This window comes from Peromyscus californicus, unplaced genomic scaffold (genome assembly GCF_007827085.1).
Source record: "Peromyscus californicus insignis strain IS unplaced genomic scaffold, ASM782708v3 Scaffold_8__1_contigs__length_139910024, whole genome shotgun sequence".
NCBI lineage: Eukaryota > Metazoa > Chordata > Mammalia > Rodentia > Cricetidae > Peromyscus > Peromyscus californicus.
The window spans coordinates 24916251-24930206 of record NW_026294606.1 but is presented as its reverse complement, the minus strand read 5'-3'; the positions used below and the strand labels follow the sequence as shown (position 1 = coordinate 24930206).

Genomic DNA, 13956 nt, shown 5'->3' with positions numbered 1-13956 from the left:
CACCTAAACATATTGAAAGGTTTTATAAATCAATACAACTGCCATGCCACTGTTCCTGAGTTCTTATCAGTTACTGCCCAATGCCTCATGGATTTTTTTGTTTTTTATTACAAGGCTTGATTTGCTGATAATGTAATGCATTCTTTACTCATGAATTAATTTTAAATTAATTCTATTTTCTTATAATCCCATCCTTTTCATTTAGTATAGAACATTAAAAGTGATCATTGGCCCTAATCGACATGTGTGTAGGATCTAATGTTGCAGATGCACTGAGGTGGCTGTGCCTCAGTATGGACTCCTAAGATTTTATTTTGAAGAAGTAAAACCAAGGCACTGGCACTCCAATCACCAGCTTGGTGGCTGATAAATGTTAGCCCTGTGCTAAGCACAAATGAGTGAGTGGATCAACTGGACGAGTCATGCAACTTTTAGACTTCTAGGTCAGCTGACCAGTATTGGGAGCTTCGAGTCTTCCAGCCCTCAAGAGGGACAGAGAGATCCTTGAGAAGGGCAACTAAGATGCTGGCTTTCTGTAGCAACTTGAACCTCAGAAGGAACGTATGCCAGCCCATATGTTGTGCCATAAATAAAGTGGATAAGGGAAGATGGTAAGACTAGGAATTGGAACCCATTAAGTTCCCTCTGGGAAGATTCAGTCCTGAGAAACCCAGAAACAATGTATTCCTACATGCTAATGACACTTCTTGATAACCCTCATTACCACTCAAGAGAAATGTACTTTTCTTAATTTCCTTTTAGACTTGTAAAGTCAAGCACATTGTGTTTGCTTAACTCTCACAAGGCAAAGCATCTCATAAGTAGTAAGTCCAGGGCTCTCAATCCAGAAACCCAGCTCTGGTTTGTAAACTTCAGACATACACAACATTGTTGCAGGATATTTGTACACTGTGTAAAGAGTGTTGTGATTGGCTTAATAAAAAGCTGAACAGCCAATAGCTAGACAGGAGAGATTAAGCAGAACTTCCAGGCAAAGAGAGAGAAACTCAGGGGATGAATCTAGGTGAACAGGATTCACCAGCAAGACACATAGGAAGTCAGACATGCATTATGGAGGACAGGTAACAGCCATGTGACAGGAAGCAGATTAATATAAATGGATTAATTTAAGTTATAAGAGCTAGTTGGGAATGACCCTAAGCTAAGGCCAAGATTTCATAATGAATAACGTTTCCATGTCATTATTTGGGTGCTAGTAGTCCAAAGAAAGTTCAGCAAGAAAGTCCAACTACACAACACACTATCTTCATTTTATTACATGGGCCACAACAGAATTCTTCTTCATGGGCAAGGTAAAGTTTCAGTAGCAAATAACAGATAAAGCACTCATACATGAATTAAATATGTCTACAAGTGGTTATATACCTTTCAAAATGTGTGGTCATAGGTTGAAGACATAACTCCATGGTTCAAATTGCTGATTTGTTCCCAGCATCCATGATGGTTAGCTGACAACTGCCAGCAATTGGAGCTACAGGGGATCTGATGTCCTCTTCCAACCTCTATAGTTACCTGTACATACACACACATAGACAATTAGAAATAATTGTTTCTTATTTGGGGAGCAATGGAGAAACCTATTTATATCAGAAAACAGTGTGTGACATTTGATTTAAGCAGAAAAAAAAATACCATATTGATAGAAAGTTAGATTTGTAATTCTTATTTGGGATAGAGTCTGTAAAGGACAGTGATGATCTATAAATTCTGAAGATGTTCTGAATGGGTCAAATCAGTGACTCTGAAGCACCCTGAGACCCATAAGCAAAAGCTAGTGGAACTAAAGCTGATTTATGGAAGCCAGAGTCTATGAGCTCAGTCTTGTGCTGCCAATTAGGACATTTGTAGGAAGGAGTATGCCAAGCATTTTGGCATTGGCATTTGAAGACATTCAGAGTGATGATGGGTAGAGTTTTCCAAAACTGAAGAAAGATTTGAATACTCAGATGAAAATAGCATTTTGAACATTAAAAGTTTGGATGAAATCTAACCTTCTTCTAGAGAGCTGAACTTTCAATAGTATAAAACACAGAAGAAAGCAATATTAAATGTTAATAAACAGTAAAAAAAACTTTAGATAAAAATAAATTCATTTTAGCATATACTTCACTAGAAAAAAATTCAATATGACAATGAAATAGTTGTATAACAAGGAATCATTCTAAGTCAAGAACAAGATACTCAGGCAATTTTGCAAGGCTGAGTGTAAAATGAAGACACTTTCAAATCTTATAAGGCTGAATAATTTGCATAAGATATTCCTTAATATGAATAAACTAATAGGCATGAGATTCTAGCAAGAACAGGGAGTGAGCTCTTAAAACAATAACATCTCAACAGTTCAAAGTCATAAATATGTTCATATAAGTGTTGCGTTAAATACAGTTAATGCCTTTACCTAAGTAACATGCCCCTCTGTTCTTCCTTGCCATGGATTAGGAGGAAATGAAAACCTTCAACAGATTCATGAAGATATTTTTATGCTCTCTGAATACGGAAGGAATTATTCTTAGAGCCTGGGCCTTATAATTTTAAAGTATTTTTTATTGTATACATCCTGACATGTTTATTCGGGTTTCAGTAAGATGTATGAATCATCTATAATTACATAAAATTTTCTATTATGCTTTCATGACTTTGCCTTATTTGGTGAACATTGTACTATGTTTAATATATTTAGTCTCAAGGTCTACTCTGTTAACCAATGGTGAATATATTGTAGATGAAATGAGAATCACATTACATACTGCTACTACAAAAATCTGTGTCACCCTTATTTTAAGACATTTTTATAATATTAACACCATAATAAATGAAACAATTGAAACTGACCTTAACTTTATTTCACTGTAGTTAATATTTGACATTTTATTTTTTCTTCTCCACTGTAAAAATACATAATAGGTAATATATTTAATTGAAGTTTTGCTTTGGCATGTTGAGGTCATTAATACAGAAAAATAAAGTTAAATTATCATTTTTTTGTTGCATTTGAAGAAAAGAAATTTATTTTTTAAGATTTATTCTCATTTGTAATTATGCTACATCCATATTACGTGTGTGTGTGTGTGTGTGTGTATTAAGATGTCTATCATGACCAGAAGAGGGTGTCAGATCCCCTGGAGCTCAAATTAGAAATAACTGTTTTTTCTAGGCAGTTGTATATTGCCTAATCCAGGTGGTAGGAATCGAACTCAGGTTCTCTGCAAGAGTATGGAGTAGTCTTAACCACTGAGTAACCTCTCCCAGACCCAGAGATGAAATTTTTAATGCTGTCTGAATTATGATGTTAAAAGCATACATTTTTGAAAGTCACTGTGAACTCCTACAGATTCTTGCTATCCTGTTGTAGAGATGGATACAAGAATGTTTTTGTCAAGCACAGATTATCAAATTTGAGAACATGGTGATAGACAACATGAGTGTATATTTTATTGACTTAGTAAGTTACTAATATTTAAAAGAGAAATAGCCCCAGATTTTTGGAAGACAAAAACATCATTACTATGTTGCCAAGCTTGCTGGAAAATTTAAGAACTACTATTAAAGAATAAAAACATTTTTGTTATTCAATACTTTTATAATTAACAGAGATATTCTTTTCATTGGAATTTCCTTGATAAGTTACTATTTGTGTTTTTACATAATCAAGGTGGTATCTGTCAGGATCTTTAAAGTTTTTTGTCACAAAACATATCTTACCAATTTGATTGTAAGCTGCTCTTAAGTCAAATCCATTTCTCATTTTCTTCTCAAAAATTGCAATTGACATATATTAACTGTCAATATTTATGGCATACAGATATTAACTCTATGTATGTGTACAACCTGTAATGACTTAAATTGAATATTTAGCATCACTATCTCAAGCATTTAGTCTTACTGTGAGGTGGAATTTTCAATATCATCATTTTCTTTGGTTCTTTATAAGGTGTGGAATAACTTGTCATAACTGCATATCCCCCTATAGGGCTGTGTTATTTTTGAACATCTGTGTCTTCCTTCTCTTCAGAGTCTTTAATGCTCAGCAGGATGTGGATATGGTGGTTCTTGGCCCAGAACCATTTCTTATGGATTCTGTTATTCTGAATAAATCATGACCTAATGCATGCTGTAGGAACTTCATGGCTAACATACAAGTGGTACTGCCTGCCCAATCTGTTACACTTACTGCTGTCAAAGAGAGCAAAGCCGTGATTGTCACCAACTGCGCCCATCCAAAAACATGTGAACAATTCTGTATAACATGGGTATCTATACCAAAACTCCCCCAAATGAAGGGCTGCTGTCCTTTCCTTTTCTTAGCTTCATCTATAAAATGGAGCTTAGGGAATTCAATTATATCGCCAATATCACTGTCAATCCTACTTAATGTGAATACATGCAGCTGCAGTTTATATTTGAGCACAGAACTGTGAAATGCTATTAATCAAAGTTACATTACTCAATATTTTCCTAAGAAACTTTACTCATACAATGAACGCCCAAACACACCTCTAAAACTGTATTGCTCTCCCATGAAGTTTCATCAGTGTGGCTGCCTAAACAAGACTGTAACAAGGACCATACCAATAGACATGCTAACTTGAAAAGAGGAAATCTCATTGGGCCTCAGCCCTAGACAAACAATGACAGGCAACTAAGGAATGCGGAGAGTGGAAAAATAGTATTCCCCAGGGAAAATCCCCAAATTGGTTATCTAATACTAAATGCTCAGCCTTGAAATAATACACATACAAGTAACTTTATTTGGACCGAGTGGGTTGCACTTAAATATTTAGAAATATACATGCATATTTGCATATATACTTACATATGCAATTAAAGAAATAGAGAATAGAGGTCACAAAATTTGAAAGAGATAGTAAGGGAGTGACTGGGAAGGAAGGGGAAAACAATGGAATTATACTTTAATTTAAAAAACTAAAAGAATATTTTACAAAAGACTATATTACTCTATCAACAATTTTCCATTTATTAATTCTTTGAGGTTTCTTTCTAATAAAGACATAGAATTAAGACTATGAAGTAAAATATAAGTTTTAAATTTGTTAAAGACTTTCAACAATGTCTGATCTTTTTATAGGTGATGAAATTGGAGGTTACTGGGTTGTAGTCACTCATGCCCTATATATGCTTTTCAATGATTTTTTAAATTTTTTTCTGCTTTTATCAAACTCTCAATTTTAGGCTACATGATGAAAAATTATCTTAAGTGAAAATAAGGAAGAAGCTCTTCCATATCTATATTACACATCAGGTTTTCTATACAGAGAACTGCAGGAAAAGGGTCAAGACTCATTGCTGCATCCCAGCGAGCAGCTTCTGGAAATGCTTCTCCCCTGTGCTGACAACACATTGTTGGTCTTCTCCGTCACTCAGCTAAGGATCAGTATGTGAAAAATCACTGGTATCAGAAATGTAAAAATAATTCTGCCCACCTTGGTCTTTCCTATTTAATAATTTGGGCCATTGAATAGTAACCTTTGTTTTGCCTACTGTGCAGACATAAATTACTTTTATAGATCAAGGAAACTTGAACTTTCAAAAGTGCTGTTTTAGCTTAAAATGCTATAATTTAGATATTCTATTAATGTAAGAGGAAACTAGTGTCCGAAACAATAAGCACTTTTAAAAATTCCCTCATTTAAAGTATTGCCCCAGCATTGGGTTCATACTCTCAAAATAGCAGAACAAGTTTTGAAGACTGCTTGACTACATATTAAATAATCACGAAAGATGTCAGGACTCTCAATGTGACATACGCAGTTTACAATCTCATCATCTCACACCTTTGGTCATCTAACAAGCTCTCACCTCAGGATACTGTTTTTAGATTCCTTAAATCATATTCAGCACTTTGCTATGATATCTGTCAAGCTAAATAACCATAGTGCTTTCCATTCCATGGGAAAAGGTTAGCACACTGTCAAAGATCCTCTTAAAGGTGACCTGAGATAAGCATTCCAGATTATAACTTTTCTAGGTCATTAGCCTATGGGAAAAAAAATGAAAGCCTATGGAAAGAATGTCTGTCACTTAAAACACTATTCATACCTGTAGTTTTATTGTTTGCTATTTAATAATGTAATATAATAATTGTTTAACTTAGCCTGCTTTGAGTGTGGCTGGCTTTAATATGTGATAATGATTCAGTGTCACAAAACCATGTCTGAATTTAAAAGCAACTTTATGTGCTAGATATTTAAGCCATTTTCAGACTGTTCCAATTAAAATGACTAAGATGCGCCGGGCGGTGGTGGCGCACGCCTTTAATCCCAGCACTCGGGAGGCAGAGCCAGGTGGATCTCTGTGAGTTCGAGGCCAGCCTGGGCTACCAAGTGAGTTCCAGGACAGGCGCAAAGCTACACAGAGAAACCCTGTCTCGAAAAACCAAAAAAAAAAAAAAAAATGACTAAGATGCAAAGGATAAATCTGAAAATTTCTTGTTTTGATTTTATCAATTTATATAAATGTGATATAATTTTTCAGAACATTTAAAAATATCCTCAAAATAGCTAGATTCTATGTTGTTCATTTAACACAATAATAGTATTGCATTCTCTTCTAGGACCTATGACCCACCTAGGCACAGGTTCTTGCCCTGTTAACAGTGCCAGGTATGGGTGGAATACACCTTAGAGCAAATCAGAAAGTTTCTGGATACTCACCTAACATTCATGCCACTGTTGTGCCATTGGACATATTTGTTCAGGCAATTGCAATTGCAGCTCTTAGGATTCACAGCTGAGTAAAATTGATGATAACTTCTCCATTAGCATGTGTCCATCAGTGCATCTCTCAGTTCTCCCCAGGGAAGCTTCAACTCGCAGTAGATGGCAATTCACACAAATACTCTCAACTGGTCAACATATGGAGAATAAGAAACTGTGGCATTCTCAACCCCAGATGGAATGCTCCTATCACACTCTTTCCCACAAGTCTCCAGGATCTTCACAGAAAGGCTGTAGGAGCCAGAGCTTGTGGATGGCTTCAAAGAAACTGTTCTAGATACAACAGGCATCTTTCCAGAAACTCCCAGTGATTGTGACAGCATGCACAAAGCCTGCACAAAGTCAAGCAGGATGAACATTCCAACATTTAGGGGGAGAAGGAAAGTCAGATTTCCCTCGATGTGATTCATGACAGGTCAATCACAGCCTGAATCGTCTTCTCCCAGGGGTAGCTGGGCAACAAGAACTGTACTGAATGGGAGGGAAAAACAAACTTGAAGTTGGGTGAGTAGAGAGGTAAGAGAGGAGAGAATGGGAATTAGAGGAGAGGAAGTGATTATGATCAAAATACATCACGGAAAATTCTCAAAATATAATATATTATCAAAATAATTAAAGCCATTTTCTGCAAAGCCTCACAAATATTCCTGCAAAGCAAGTAAGTTCTGCATTTTGCTGATTTTATTTTGCTAGGAGGGAAACAACATTGACACAGGTCAAGGGACTTTTGTCAATAATTAATCATAAAGTGTGTAAAAATAATTTAAGAAAGTCAATCACCTGAAAAGAATTCTCTCTCTTTCTCTCTCTCTCTCTCTCTCTCTCTCTCTCTCTCTCTCTCTCTCTCTCTCTCTCTCTCTCTCTCTCACACACACACACACACACACACACACACACACACACTCAAGACTGACAAATTTTGTGTCTTCTGGAAGAAACAGTCATGAAAGCCATGTGATCGTTGATGAGAACAGCAAGCCTGTTTTTCTGTAGCCCATAGCATGCTGTGTGTCTCTGTCTCTTTGAGGAGGCTTAGAAGTCACTGTGCTCCTGTTTCTACCTCCCTAGTGTTGGGATTACAACACATACCTCTGCATTCCACTTGGTATTTATTTACTTATTTTTAGTAAATGATAAATAATTGGGGAATCACCAGATGTAAGAAAATAAAGGAAGGGAAGAAGAAAGAAGGAAGGAAGGAAGGAAGAAAGGAAGGAAGGAAGGAAGGAAGGGAGGGAGGGAGGGAGGGAGGGAGGAAGGAAGGAAGATGAGTGAGAAGGTCATCTGCATGTATCATCTTTATTCTATGAGCTCAGAAAGATTCTCAAATGTTGCATTTTTAAATTGTGATGGACAATTTTATTTCCAAAACAGAGTAGGTTAAAGGATTCCCAGAGGTCAGACAAAACTTGGGTTTTGTCCTTAATAATGTTGGATAGAAAGACTAAGTGAGGAAGATCATATCACTGGGATGACCAGACTTTTCTAATCTGCTTAAGAGCTTGGGTAGAATGAAAAGGTAGAGAAAGCTGACTTTACCTGCCCCCCACTACACCCATACTCTCTCTTTGTCCCAGAGCCATTATACTGACAACTCCAGTTCTCTCTGTGTCCCCTCCACTCTTACTGAAAGAACCTCTTCTTTAGGTTGGTGTTTCCCACATTGGTGGCCCTGGTTCTCAAGACTAAGAATTTAGACACACTTTGGGACATACCACTACTTTCCTAAGTGTTGTCTTAACATACTGCATAGTGTCAGACTTATTAATCTTCATATTCTTTGAGCCATTAGCTTATATATGAAGTATACTATTTCCTTTCATTGTTTCTGCTTCCGTGAAGAACCCTGAACAAGACAGAATCTGCAAAATTATATCCTTGGGTATCCCTATTCTTTCTAACTCAAGGCCTGCTGGATGACCCTGTCTCAAACAGGCAGGAATACACAGCATGACCAAAACGACAGAAAAACGAAAAACGTGGTTGTTTTCATCATCAAAGATTCTCCTGCTTTCTTAAGATGGTTCTTCCAGAAGACATTGAATTGGACTGTATCATGGTATGTGTGTGGTGTGTGTGTGTGTGTGTGTGTGTGTGTGTGTGTGTGTGTGTGTGTGAAAGATAGTGATGAAACACAAATCAGCAGTATTCTTGCCAGAAGACTGGCTTTCTTAAATCATATTTTACACACTTCATGATTAATTATTGACAAAAATAATTTGATTTGACCTATGTCAATGCCTTCTCTCCTAGCAAAATAAAATTCTTTCTAATTACATGACAAAGAACCATGCTTCAGAGAGGAATGGCAAAACTATTCTTTAAGTCACCTCTGCTAGTCCTGCCTATGGGAGTGTGGGAAACTTCAGTCAGGGACTGACTGATAGCTCAGCTGGTAAACATGTTCATGTTTGATGCTCAAGTTCAACAGCCTGAGTCTGGAACCCAAGGTAGAAGGAATAAAGTCAACTCCTAAAGTTTCCCTCTGAGCTCCACGTGAGCTCAGATGCCCCCCAACACACACACCTGCACTCAAATTTCTCAGTAAGAATAGTAATAATATTAACAATAACAACAACAATGATAATAATCTAAAGAAAATCTCCCATTTGGGCCACTTTGAATTCTGAGATATAGACACCAGAAAACCTTCACAGAAATCTGTGGAGTTTGGAGAGTTGACCCCAATTTCATTACCCCGCACAAAATGTGGGGGAATCTATGTTGCTTACAATACTACATTCTTTGAAAAAATGGCTGATGAGAAATGGCATACGCAAAAGCAAGATTCCCAAAACAATCTCTCTGATAACAAAGGTCTTCACCACCCCCAGAATAACACAGGTGTTAAGAGTACAACAGCATCCAAGAAATAAAAGTTTTCTGACTTTTCTTACATGTTGACGTCTTGGTAGCTCTTGGTTTTCTGTCTCTGATTTTGTGGTGAAAGAGGTCTGGGCATTGGCCAACAGCAGCATCCCTAACTGAGATCTTGCAACACAGTTTCCTTGGGAAATAGTATTTGTTGATGGAGGACTTGCTTGCTCTGTTGGGTTCAGTGCAATGGAAACAAAAACATTTTTGTTCACTAATATGTTTGCAATTCTATTTTGGTCCACAGTTCCAAGAAATATATCTGAGCTGTCTGTGAATATAGTAGCTATTATGCTAAGAGTTTGTGCTTCATCTAATTCAAAGCACTCTTTTCACAAAATGTTTTATGTCTGCCACATACCACTTCTGGTCACCTTAACTTTCCAATTTTCATTCATATTTACTTACAACATATCAGAAGTCTGACAAAATCTATTTATTTGTTTCATGCCTTGTTGTTTTACAGGACTGGGAGGGTTGGCAAGATGTCATTGGCAGAGTGCATTCTGGGATATCATATCAGATGGGAAAATGAAGATCTAAGCTCTAATTGAGAGAATCTGAAAACAAAACCTGTGTGCTAAGCTTGCAACCTTTATCTGGGCATGAAATTCAGTGGATTTTCTACACAACCTGGCTGTGCTTTCTGGGTCCTGACTTCCAGCAAATACTGTCCTGCTCTCGACAAGATCAACTGAATGAGTTTTACCTACCTTTAGGAATCTAGAACAGTTTTTATATTTCCCCTTATTTTTAGAGTGAATAATGATTTCCAGGAGCTTTCTAGCATGCATAGATCCCACATCATTAGGATTTCTAAGAGAGAACTTCTTTCATTTCTTTATTTGTTTTTTAAAACAAAGCCTTACCTTGCAACCCCAGTCTAGCCTAGAATTCACAATCTTCCTGCCTCTACTTCATACTATTGGGAATACACATGTGATTCTCTATAATGGGTTAAAATTCTATTTTGAGCCAGCCTTTTTAAAGATAGTTGCAGTGGTACAAAAGCCCCTCCTACAGAATAGGGAAGTCACTTTCTGGAGAGGCCAGGATACATTCAGATCTTGGATATTAGAGCAATCATATCTATTTGTTTATACAGCACGAGAGAAAGTCCAGTTACTCTAGTTCATTTTCAGTGTAGGAAGCAACATTGACTCTCAGAAAACAGGAGTGCTCAGGCTTTCACAGGTGGCCAGTGTCCCTTGTTTTACCACTTGCTAATTCATTATATAATTATTAGCCTTGGGATGGGGAGATGACTCAACTGGTAAAGTGCTTGTCATGTAAGTTCAGGGACCTAGGCTCAGCTTCCAAGCACCCAGGCAAAAAATGTCGGCCTGGTGACACATACCTGTAATGCCAGCCTTTGGGTAGTGGAGACAAGAAAAAACCTGGGACTCTCTGGTTGCCTGTCTAGCTAAATTGGTGAACTCCAGGTTCAATGAGAGACACTGTCTCAAAAAATAAGGTGGAGAGCAGTAGACAAAAACACCCAACCTGACCTCTGACTTCATGTACACACACACACACACACACACACACACACACACACACACACACACACACACACACGCATGAATACCTGTACACACATGCATGTGCACACAGCAAACACATACACATGCATATGCATTCACAAAGCAGAAGAGATTACTTCTCTGTATGTTTGGCCACTGTGACATCTGTTCTCTGTGGTATTGTGTTCTCCAAAATATTGTGCATGCTAATAAATTTATCTGGGGTCAGAGACAGAACAATCACAATATTAAACATGAGGATAGGCAGTGGTAGCACACGCCTTTAATCCTAGCATTTCAGAGGCAGAAATCCATGTGTTTAAGGATACAGCCAATCATGGTGACTCACCCCTTTAATCCCAGAAAGCGAGCCTTACCCTCCCAGGGAGTGATGGCAGATAGCAGAAAGGTATATAAGGCATGAGGACCAGAAACTAGCAGCATTTGGCTGGTTAAGCATTAGGCTGGTTAAGCATTCAGGCTTTCAAGCAGCAGTTCAGCTGAGACCCATTCTGGATGAGGACTCAGAGGCATCCAGTCTGAGGAAACAAGACCAGCTGAGGATCCTGCCAGGTGAGGTTGGCTGTGGCTTGTTCTGTATCTCTGATCTTCCAGCTTCACCCCAATACTTGGCTCTGGGTTTGTTTTATTAATAAGACTCTCTAATTACAGTTCTCCCACATTTGTGTAACGGAGTTTGTAAGCACAGCCACAGGTCAGCTAACAACCAATCCATGAGCCTTTGGGCTCTTTGCCTAGGGACACAATAATGGGGACCTCTGCAGTCAGTACCATTCCCACATCTAATGCAGTGTGGGTAGGATTGATTCTGGTCACAGACCACTCTTGGCAGTCTGTCCTAGTGGGATGAATTCTGCATGTCTGATGGATGGGTGTAAATCTGTAAGAGGAAAGTAGAAGCTGGGCATATGTGGAATAGCAAGGAAATCTGCGCAAATCCCAGAGCACACAGCACCTCAGTGATTGAAGCGTAGATGGATCTCTTTAGATACATAAAATTCCTGTTTTATTTTTCTGTCCTTGGAAGAGTATTTAAAGATGTTTCCCCTTAGTGTCCCTCTGGGTCTGACTCAGCAATCACTCCATGTCAGGAAACTTCATAGGAGATTGTTTCTACTGTTCTTTAATGCAACGTTTCGGTTTATTTTTCAGGAGTATTTAATACTTTATATACTTTCCAAAGTGTACTTAAGCCAAGACTGCAATAAACCCCAGACTCACAGCCAAGGGTTTGAATTTGCACTGTCTTCTGAAGCCCATGTGTTTTCATGTCAACTGGGATTGGATGGGCGTGATGACCTCACTGTGTCCCCAGATCATTTTAAGACATTAAAACTTACTGCACTCAACTCATGCATTGGAAGTTTTTCCAACTTTAGCTTGAAATTGCTCAACTGGGAAAATGAGGAACAAATGGAGTATTTTTCAGGTTAAGTCAGGTGAATCTGTCTTGTCAAAGATGACAGGCACCAAGCATGGCATTCCATGATTCAGTTCCACATAATCCTGTTGTTAGACTAACTCAACCCTACCCAAACTGCACTGTACTTAACATACTGATGCCCTTGCTGTGTGAAAAGAATCCTATGAGTAATTCTGGAAGAATATAAGCAACCAAGGCATAGTCAAAGAGAAGCATGCTAAACCCCTGAACGCAACCAAATGAAGCAGGTTTGTTTTCTGCATATTTCCTCTATGGTTTTGATGGAGTTTTCCTCTATTGTGACTCTGTAATGAGTGTGTGTGGCTTGTGGATGATCCAGGAGAAGTACTCCAAATTTACTTGGCATAAGAACTTGTTTCTAAGAGATAGAGATACACTGTTTTGCATAATGATACCGGAAAAGTCTAAACTCATTTATTGTACCACAACTCCACAATCCAACATTCTTAACTCCACTGTTCAAGTCATACACACACACACATATACAAACATGCGCACATGCACATTATATGTATGTGTGTATATATATATATATATATATATAGTACTAACCATGAGCATCTGACATCAACTTTATCACACATTGGAAGTTATATATAATGATCATTATTTCATAATCTTGATTGATGTTTTGAGACAGGGTCTTCTGTAGCCCACATTGACCCTGAACTTACTATGTAGGTGAATATAACCTTGAGCAGCACATTCTTCTGCCTCTTCCTCCTAAATTCTGGGATTATAGGTGTGTGGTACCATGCTGGAATACTGTTTTAGAATTCTAGATGGTATAAATTACGGGCAAACTCTATCTGTAATTGAAAAATTGTCCCTGAAACCTAACTTATACTAGCAGAATTTGCTGGGTTACAAATAAAGCCATGGGCTATTTGTCATTTCCCCCCAGGTCAGTATTTGCATTTGATAATGTTTCATTCTACCAGGAAACAGTGTGTTGTGTCCACATGAATGTTCATGCTGCACTTTTGCAGAGCTTCAGGAATACTGTCCACAATATTCTAATCAACACCTGCCTGGGAAAGCACACAGTTATCCATCAGAGAATTAGAGTGGACTGACTTCCCTGGTATAATGTGTCTCGAGAAAATTGCCCATGCTTGCCCTCCAAAATTGTGCTTCTCAGTGACTAGTTTAGAAGAGCTCAAGCTCTCACGACAGATCAAGGAATCATTTGTTTTCTGTTATTTGTGAGATGTTTTGGTCTCTTGAGATGGCAGTCCTCTGGGTGTGGCCTCTAGCAATTGCTGCAGATGCCTCTACCATCTGCTTCTTCTTTAAAGACCAGACCTGCAGTCTGTAATGTAGCCCATCTAAACTAAAG

General features: G+C 37.9%; 1 long non-coding RNA gene across 1 annotated transcript in view; it reads right to left on the bottom strand.

Moving 5' to 3' along the window:
* Positions 1-9750, bottom strand: part of LOC128104423 (uncharacterized) — a 32573-nt gene extending 22823 nt beyond the window's left edge. Inside the window, exons 1-3 of the long non-coding RNA XR_008215997.1 lie at positions 9653-9750; positions 6693-7226; positions 1387-1533 (exon numbers count right to left, since the gene is read on the bottom strand). This is a non-coding gene — a long non-coding RNA (uncharacterized LOC128104423). The remainder of the gene's footprint in view (positions 1-1386; positions 1534-6692; positions 7227-9652) is intronic.
* Positions 9751-13956: the final 4206 nt, after the last annotated feature.